The following is an 8,596-nucleotide window of genomic DNA, read 5'->3' as shown; positions in this document are numbered from 1 at the left end:
CCCCTAAGGAGAGACTTGGTTTCACCCTCTCCAAGACAGACCTATTTGTTTTCTTGGCAGTCCATGGTGCGTCAATACTCTTCTCCAGCACCACAACTCAAAGGCATCAATTCTTCTTCTGTCATCCTTAGTCATTGTCCAAATTTGGGACTACTTTTATGAATTCTTCCTTTTCCTGCAAATAAATCCGTTCTCAAAATGGAAGGTGCTAGCTTGTAAGAAGAAGCATAAGAAACCATAGGTGGTACAAATGGTTAAACAACCAGTTATTAGCTGAAAGTTGCAGTTCATGCACACTCAAATGTGTTTTAGAAGGCAAGCCAAGTGATCTAATTTTGAAAGGTCACAACTTTGAAGTTGTGTAGAGTTCTATTCTGCACACTTGGGTCACCATAAGTTGGGTGTGTGATTAGGAGAAGCCAGGCCTTGGAGCAGGACATCTTGCTTGTCAAATACAGCTTAAGAAAGGAAGACCGTCAACAGTGGATTAACACAATGACAGCTGCAATGAGTTCAGGTATGTCAGAATGATGAAGGTAGGACAAGTTTCAGATCCATTGCTCATAGAATTGTGATGAACCACAGTCAATTTTATGGCAGATAATAACAACAGTAACCAAATATTGCACAAAAGGGTATTACCCATCTTTTTTTTCAAGAAGCCATTGGTGGATACAAACAACCAGAGAGGTGAGGGCTTTCGGTTATCACTCCAACTCTCTACATATTAGAGTACTAGAGCAATCACAAACATATGGCATAGCAAGGAAACACTGCATGGTTCAAAATCTGAAAGGGTATTTGTCCTATCTCCATATCTTTTCAGTCTATATGCAGAACAGATCATCTGGGAGGCTGGGCTCTATGAAGAGGAGTGTGGCATCAGGATTGGAGGAAGAATCATCCACAAACTGCATTATGCAGATGATACAAACTTGCTTCCTGAAACTGAGGAGGACCTGAAGTGCTTGCTGAAGAAGGTCAATATGGATTTGAAGCTCAACATCAAGAAAACAAAGTTTCTCACCCCTGGGCCATTTGGCAGCATCATGACAGAAGATGAAGAGATTGAGATTATTAACAGCTTCAACTTGCTTGGCTCCACAATCAACACTCTTGGTACCAGCAACCAGGAAATCAAAAGATGATTTGAGGAAATCTGCTTTCAAACTTCTCCAAACTACTGAAGAGCAACAATGTCAGTCTGGAGACTAAGGTGCGCTTCAACCAGGCCATAGTCTTCACAATTACTTGCTATGTGTCAGAAAGCTGGACAGTGGCCAGTGACTAGGGATGATAGAGAAATTATGCGTTTAAGCTGTGGTGCTGGAGGAGAGTATTGGCTATACTGTGGACTGCTAGGAGAACAACCAAGTCCGCCTGGAGAGAGTGAAACCAGGCTGCTCCTTGGAGGCAAGTATTCCAAAGCTTCCTCTGACATACTTTGGGCATGTTGCAAGGAGTAACCAGTCTTTGGAGAGGGACATCATGCTTGGGAGGGTGGAGTGACAGATCAGGAGAGGAAGATCCTAGATGAGAGGATTGATTCAGTGATTGGGATAATGGGGGTAGGTGTGCCATAGACAATAAGATTGGCACAGGATAGAACAAAGTTAAGAGCTGTTGTATAGAGCTATGTACTAAGGTCACAATGAGTTGCAAATGACTTGACAGTATGTAAAAACAGCAATACTACTTATACTGTTGTTGTTGTTGTTGATTGCCATTGAGTCAAACACAACTCATAGTGACCCTATGAACAAATGACCTGAAACGTTTTATAACAATCGTCATATCTCTTTCTCAAAGTTCATAGAGTTTCCAGAGTCATGTTATTTAGGAAGTGGATGCTACTCCTGCTTCCAAAACTGTCTTAAACTCAACCTCCACCAACACTGACCACCATGGGTAACCATTATGGCATTTGATACCCAATGGCACAAGGTTCAGCGTCACCGCAGCTCCATGTTACCTCAGTACAGCAAATTGACAGAAGAGTGCTGTTCCACTTAGAAGAATATTCCTCCAAAATATAATAACAACAGAGTTTTAAATACAAAGGCCCTCCCTGAGGTCTAGCTGACCCTAAACAAGAGGCTTAAATAAAAAACAACCAATATAGTTTGTTTTGGTTCTTATATGCAATTGAGTCACCTACAATATATAGCGGACCCTATGTACAGCAGCTCTGAACCCTTCCCTATCCTGAGTCAGTCTCAATAATTCTGACACACCAACCCCCATTGCCCCAGATACTGTATCAATTCATATCATAAAGAGTCTTTCTCTCCTAAATTTTCCCTCCACCCTTCCAAGCAAGATGTCTTTCTCCCTGGACTGATCTCTCCTGGCCACATGCCCAAACCCACATGCCCAAAGTATGTGAATTGATGGAATGCTAATTGACATATTTCAACAAATGGATGCTGCCCTGGACATGCTCACCAGGTTGTGCCAAGAAACCTTGAGGACAGCTACCTGGCCAACTGATTGGAAGAGATCCATATTTATTCCAATTTCAAAAAAAGTTAACCCAATATAATGTGGAAATTATAGAACAATATTATTAATATTGCACACAAGCAAAATCCTGCTTAAGATTATTTAAAAAAAACCCATGATTGTAACAGTATCTTAACAGAAAACTACCAGAAATACAAGCTGAGTTTAGAAGAGATCGTGACACTAGAGACTTTATCATCAATATCAGATAGATCTTGGCAGAAAGCAAAGAGTACCAGAGGGATATCCATCTGTGTTTCATTGACTATACAAAGGCATGTGACTGTGTGGATCTATGAAGGTAGCAGTCAAGAAATCAAAAGCTGTGTTGCATTGACAGCAAATCTGCTGTCGAGAATCTCTCTGCATTACTAAAGAGCAAGGTTATCAGTTTAAGACTGATGTGCTCTAGACTCAAGCCATGGCATATTTAACTGCTTAATACACACATTAAAGTTGGACAGTGAATAAGGAAGACCAAAAAATTGATGCCTTTGAATTTTGGTGTTGGTAAGGAGCATTGAATATCCCAGGGAATGTCAAAAGAATAATCAAATCTATCTTGGAGGAAAAGTAACCTAGGTGTTTCTTAGGAGCAAAGATGATGAAGCTTTGTTTTCATGGTCGGCAGGTCTCAGGATGGACAAGTTCTTGGACAAAGATATTATCCTGGAAAAATGATGATCAGTAAAGGAGAGGAAGACTCCCAAGAAGATGGATTGACATAGTGATACACCCCAGGAAAACTCCCAGTGCACTGACTGAAGTTTTGACTTGCTTAAGGGTGTTGCATAATACTCTAAACTACTAACTTAAATGTAACAAATATAACATAACTGTATATTTCTATCATCTCCTTTTTAAAATTATACTAGTTTATTTACAAAAGTTGAATACATTGTTTTTAAAATCAGATTTTTCCAATTTTCAATTTCAATCTCCTTTTGATGCCTTCTTTTATCATTCAAGATGTTGCTTGAAGTATTGCAACTCCAGGCTTGAATTTGTTCTTCAGTTCTTTCAGCTTGAGAAATTGCAAGTCTATTTTTCCCTTTTCAGTTTTCTAACTCCAACTCTTTACACAATTAGTTACAACACTTTTCTTTGCCTTCTTGAGCTACCCTCAGGCCTTGGCAAAAGATCATGCTAGGAAAGGTAAAAGGCCAGCCCAAAGATGAAGACTGTCCATGAGATGGATTGTCATTGTGACTGTGGGTTTGAGCCTTGTGTCATCTCTATGAGGATGGTGCAAGACAGGCCATGTTTGAACAACAACAATCTTTGATCTGCATCAGTAAGCAGAGAGTAAGAGATTACAAAAAGGAAGACAATGACACCATATTTTTCTTTTCCTTTTCAAGGAGAAGAGTGAACGGGGGGTGGGGGGGCTGGGCAGGGAGAAAAGTGCAAGAATGAATGAATGGAAATCTAAAATCTCTGTAGATGTTCATTGTAATTAATAAAAATTTTTTTCTTTGAATTTTCCCATTCAACAACAAAAATGCTCCTCTACTTACTAGAATAATCACTGCCAAAAGTAGTTTTCTAAAAAAGGCCTTTTAAAACAGGACCCTTTAAGATTATCTGGGGTAAGTATTTCTGTAAAAGTTTCAAACTATATTCAACTCAATGATGACTTTACCATAAAGTAAATAAGGCTTAAAATGTATGACATCCTGTAAAAAATGCTGGTAACGTGTGTAATGGCCTTTTGGGTGTGTAAATTTACAAACTTTTAAAATTCTTTAAATTTAAGATTGTACTTTTTACTCTGGCTTCTGTTGTTACTTTGATCAGGTGACCGATGGCCACAGACATTTAGGTGATCAGAAATAAGGGAAATTGAACAGGGAATGTTTGAACTTTCAATTTATGCTTGTGAATTTATTTTTATCAACTTTACCATAAATTAATGTTTTTTGTTGTTATATGCTGTTAAGTCAACTGGGACTCACAGTTATGAACAGTGGATCTGAACATTCCTCTATTCTCTGCCATATTCACCATCCCTGACACACTCTAGTCTGCTTTTACAGTCACTATGCCAATTCATCTTTTTGTGGGTTTACATTTCTTAAGTTGATCCTTCACTTTTCCAAGGATGATGTCCTTCCCAAGGCCCCTTCTAATAATATGTGCAAAGTATGTGAGATGGAGTTTCACCATTGCTCAACTTTCAGATACATAGCAAACAAATGAAAAAGGCATGACTTAGTTGTGTCAATAAGTTGTCCCAGTCACTGATATACTGACGAGAGCTTTGTGGGAGTACGGTGCTTTGTGAGAAGTGACATCTTTATATCATAAACTAGTGAATCCCACTCTGGAAGTATTAGGTCTTTGTTGGTAAGTACCACTAAGTTGATTTCTACTCATAGCAAACCCATATGGCACAGTATATATGCTCTATAGGTTTTCAAGGATATAATGGCATATACATGTGAAAATTAGAGAATGAATATGAAAGAACAGAAAACAATTGAGATCTTTGAATTGTGGTGTTGGTGAAATATTGAATATACCATCAACTGCCAAATGAATAACCAAATCTGTCTTGGATGAAGTGCAGCAAAATGCTCTTGAAAGGCAAAGATGGAATGATTCTATCTCACATATTCTGGGCACGTTATCAAAAGTAATCAGTCCTTGGAAAAGGGCATTATTCTTAGAAAAGCTGAAGATCAACAAAAGAGAGGAAGATGCTCAACAGGATAGGTTGATACAATGATTGCCAAAAATGATTGTCCAGCAGAAACTAGAAGGAGGGTACAGGTTTTTGCAAGTCAAGTACAACTCATAGGGACCCTGATCAAATAGTCAGCAATAGTCCAAACCTATGACAGAGCCTGTCCAACAACAACAACAGTGTTTATGGAAGCAAATTGCCTGATATTTTCCTTCAACAGAATTGTCAACCTTTTGTCTAGCAACCAAATATTTAACCATTTTGTCATTAGGGTCTCTTGGAAGTATGTTGTTGTTAGGTGCTGTCAAGGCTATTATAACTCATAGTGAGCCTATGAGAACCAGACTGGAACCTTATCCTGCACCATCTACGTGTCTCTGTCATGCTCAAGTCCATTGTTACAGTCATTGTGTTAATATGTCTCATTGAAAGCTCTTCTTTCATTGAGCCTCTTACCTTTTCTAGCATGATGTCTTTTTCCAAGGGCTGCTCCCTAACAACAGGCCCAAAGTGTGAGATGAAGTTTCATCATCTTTGTGTCTAAGGAGGACTCTGGGAGCACTTCCTCCAAGAAAGACTTGTTTGTCCTTTTGCAAATCTGGAAGATATTCAGTACTCTTTGCCAACCAAAATTGTTGTTTTTGTTGTTATATGCCATTGAGTTGCCTGACTCCTAGCAACCCTATGTACAACGGTCCAAAACCCTGCTCTATCCCTTGCCAATTTTATTATCTTTGACACACTATCCCCATTACCCCAGTGACTGAATCAATACATCTCACTGAGGGTTAAAAAGCGTTAATTCTTCTATCATCCTTTTTCGGTTGTTCAACTTTCTGATGCATGCAAAGCAATTGAAAAGACCATCATTTAGATCAAGTGCACATCAGTCTTTAAACCAGTATCACTGCTCTTTGCCACTTAGAGCGATTCATCACAGAAGACATTCTTGACTGTTGCTGCTGCAGATTTTGATTGTGGAACTAAGTAAATAGACGTTACTTACAGTCATTGTTTTCTCTATCAACCATGATATTGTTGCCTATTGGTCCAGGGGTAAGGAATAAAATATTTTCCTCATGTTAAGATGTAATCCACACTGAAAACTGTAATTCTGTTCTTCTGCAGAAAGTGTTTCAAGTTATTAACAATAAAAATAAACCTAAGTTTGAAGTTTGAGAAGGAAGAAGGTAGTCAATGGAAAATATTTGCTATCTTTAAATATATATAACAGGGTAGTTAAAGATTTATTATACATAAGTTTCTAGTCAAAATGGATGTTTAATTCTATTATTAAAAATGCATAATATCAGAGTTAAAAAACACATAAACTTATTTATTTTTCCCTTCATGGAGTGTTAAATGAAATTTCAAAAGATATTTTTTGATGTTTAAGAAAATAAATGAGTAATTGCATATTCCTTAAACAAATATAAAAATATTTCTTTTATTACCTTACTTATTCAAAAAAGTAGAACGAGAAAAGGCATAAAATTAATGACGTATGAAATAAAAGTGGTAAAGATGAAGAATGAAGTGCATAAAATCATATCAATAATCATTTTATAACAGAAACTTCATTATACCTTAAGCAATTCTTCATTAAGAGATATACATTTCAAAGTAAAGAATAGCTTTTTAGATTATTTCTTGATCTACTTATCAAAATAGCACAAATTAATCAACAGATTTGAAAATGGTTTGATTTTTTTGTTGAGGTGACACAAAAACATTTGCATTGAAGAAAAAGTTTAACATCTATAAAATGCCACTACAATTGTACACAGATTCCAAAATGTGTGTTAATGATTCTAAAACTATTGAAATTGATAAGAACACTAGAAGATATCTCCTAAAATTTTATATTTTGCATGCATGCACAATGCATGTGGGAGTATACACACTCTCCTCCAAATGTATGAATAAACAGTAATAATTTCCCAATTAGTTGATCATCTTAAGTCTTCAGATGAAGTTGTTAATAATGACTTAGAAAATTGAGAATATCTTCCCACAAATATAAAATATTGGGATATATTTACAATATATTTTAAAAATAGTATTACATGTTTGTAGTTATAAAGAAAGTATTAATGGAAATTATCAAACATATTGTTAATATCATATGTAAGCATGATTCTGGTGAAAGTTTTCCAAAAATGATAAAAAAATAAGACTGGAACAGCACATCAACAAAAACTGCCAGATGTGCAGCCTTGATTTACAAGAAGCCTGTTACTAGGAACATTATAGCCAATGTAAGATGGATCTTAGCTAAAAGTAGAGTACCAGAGGAACATCAATATGTGTTTCATTGACTATGCAAAGCATTTGACTATGTGGATCACAACAAACTGTAGCTGACTTTAAGAATGAGAATCCCAAACACTTGATTGTGCTTATATGAAAGCTATAGGTGGACCAGGAGACAGTCATCAGAACAGAATCAGGAAACACTACATGGTTCAAAATCAGGAAAGGTGTATGCCAGAGATGTGTCCTTTCTCCCTACCTTCAATCTTTATGCAGAATGGATCATCTGGGAAACTGGACTCTATGAGGAGGAATGTAGCATCAAAGGTGGCACAATTTGATAGGTGGAGGGAGGGATGGATAAAGGAAAGGAGAAAGGTCTGTTGTGAAAAACAACGTATATGAACTTCGTAACTAAACCAGTATTTTAAAAAAAAGAAAAGATTGGTGGAATACAATATTCATCAACAACCTGTGTTATGCAGAAGATACTGCCTGGCTTGCTGAAACTGAGTAGGACCTGAGTAATTTCATGCCGAAGGTTAAGGACTACAATCTTCAATATAAATAAAGCTCAACATCAAGAAAGCAAAGATTCTCAGCACACCCATGTTTATCACGGCTTTGTTCACAATAGCAAGGAGTTGGAAACAACCTAAGTATCCATCACCAAACGAATGGATAGAGAAGCTGTGGTATATTCACACAATGAAATACTATGCTGCATCAAAAAACAAAGAAATATTATTCAAAATGGGTAACCCTGGAGGACTTTATGCTGAGTGAAATATCTCAGTCACAAAAGGACAAATACTGCATAGTGCCATTGTTGTAAAACAGGACTGACCTTGGGGTTGGGGAGAGCCTGAGAAAGATGGGATCAAGAATGCATACTGCTTTGAAACAGATGAGGGAGAGAATTGTTTAAAAAGGATATGGATTAGGTATTATTGTCATGACAGGAGTCCAGAAAGAAGACTGCATAGTGGAGTGGACCTGGGGGGGAGGGATTGTAAAACAATGAAATAATTTTTCTTTTATTTTTCAAAGAGAAGAGTGTAGAGGGGGGAGGGTGGGCAGGAAGAAAAGTGCAACAAAGAATGAATGGAAATCCAAAGTCTTTGTAAATTTTCATTAAAATTAATAATAATAATA

The sequence above is a fragment of the Elephantulus edwardii genome, unplaced genomic scaffold (assembly GCF_000299155.1).
Source record: "Elephantulus edwardii isolate Elephantulus edwardi_28Jun2011 unplaced genomic scaffold, EleEdw1.0 scaffold00047, whole genome shotgun sequence".
NCBI lineage: Eukaryota > Metazoa > Chordata > Mammalia > Macroscelidea > Macroscelididae > Elephantulus > Elephantulus edwardii.
This window is presented reverse-complemented; position numbering follows the sequence as displayed.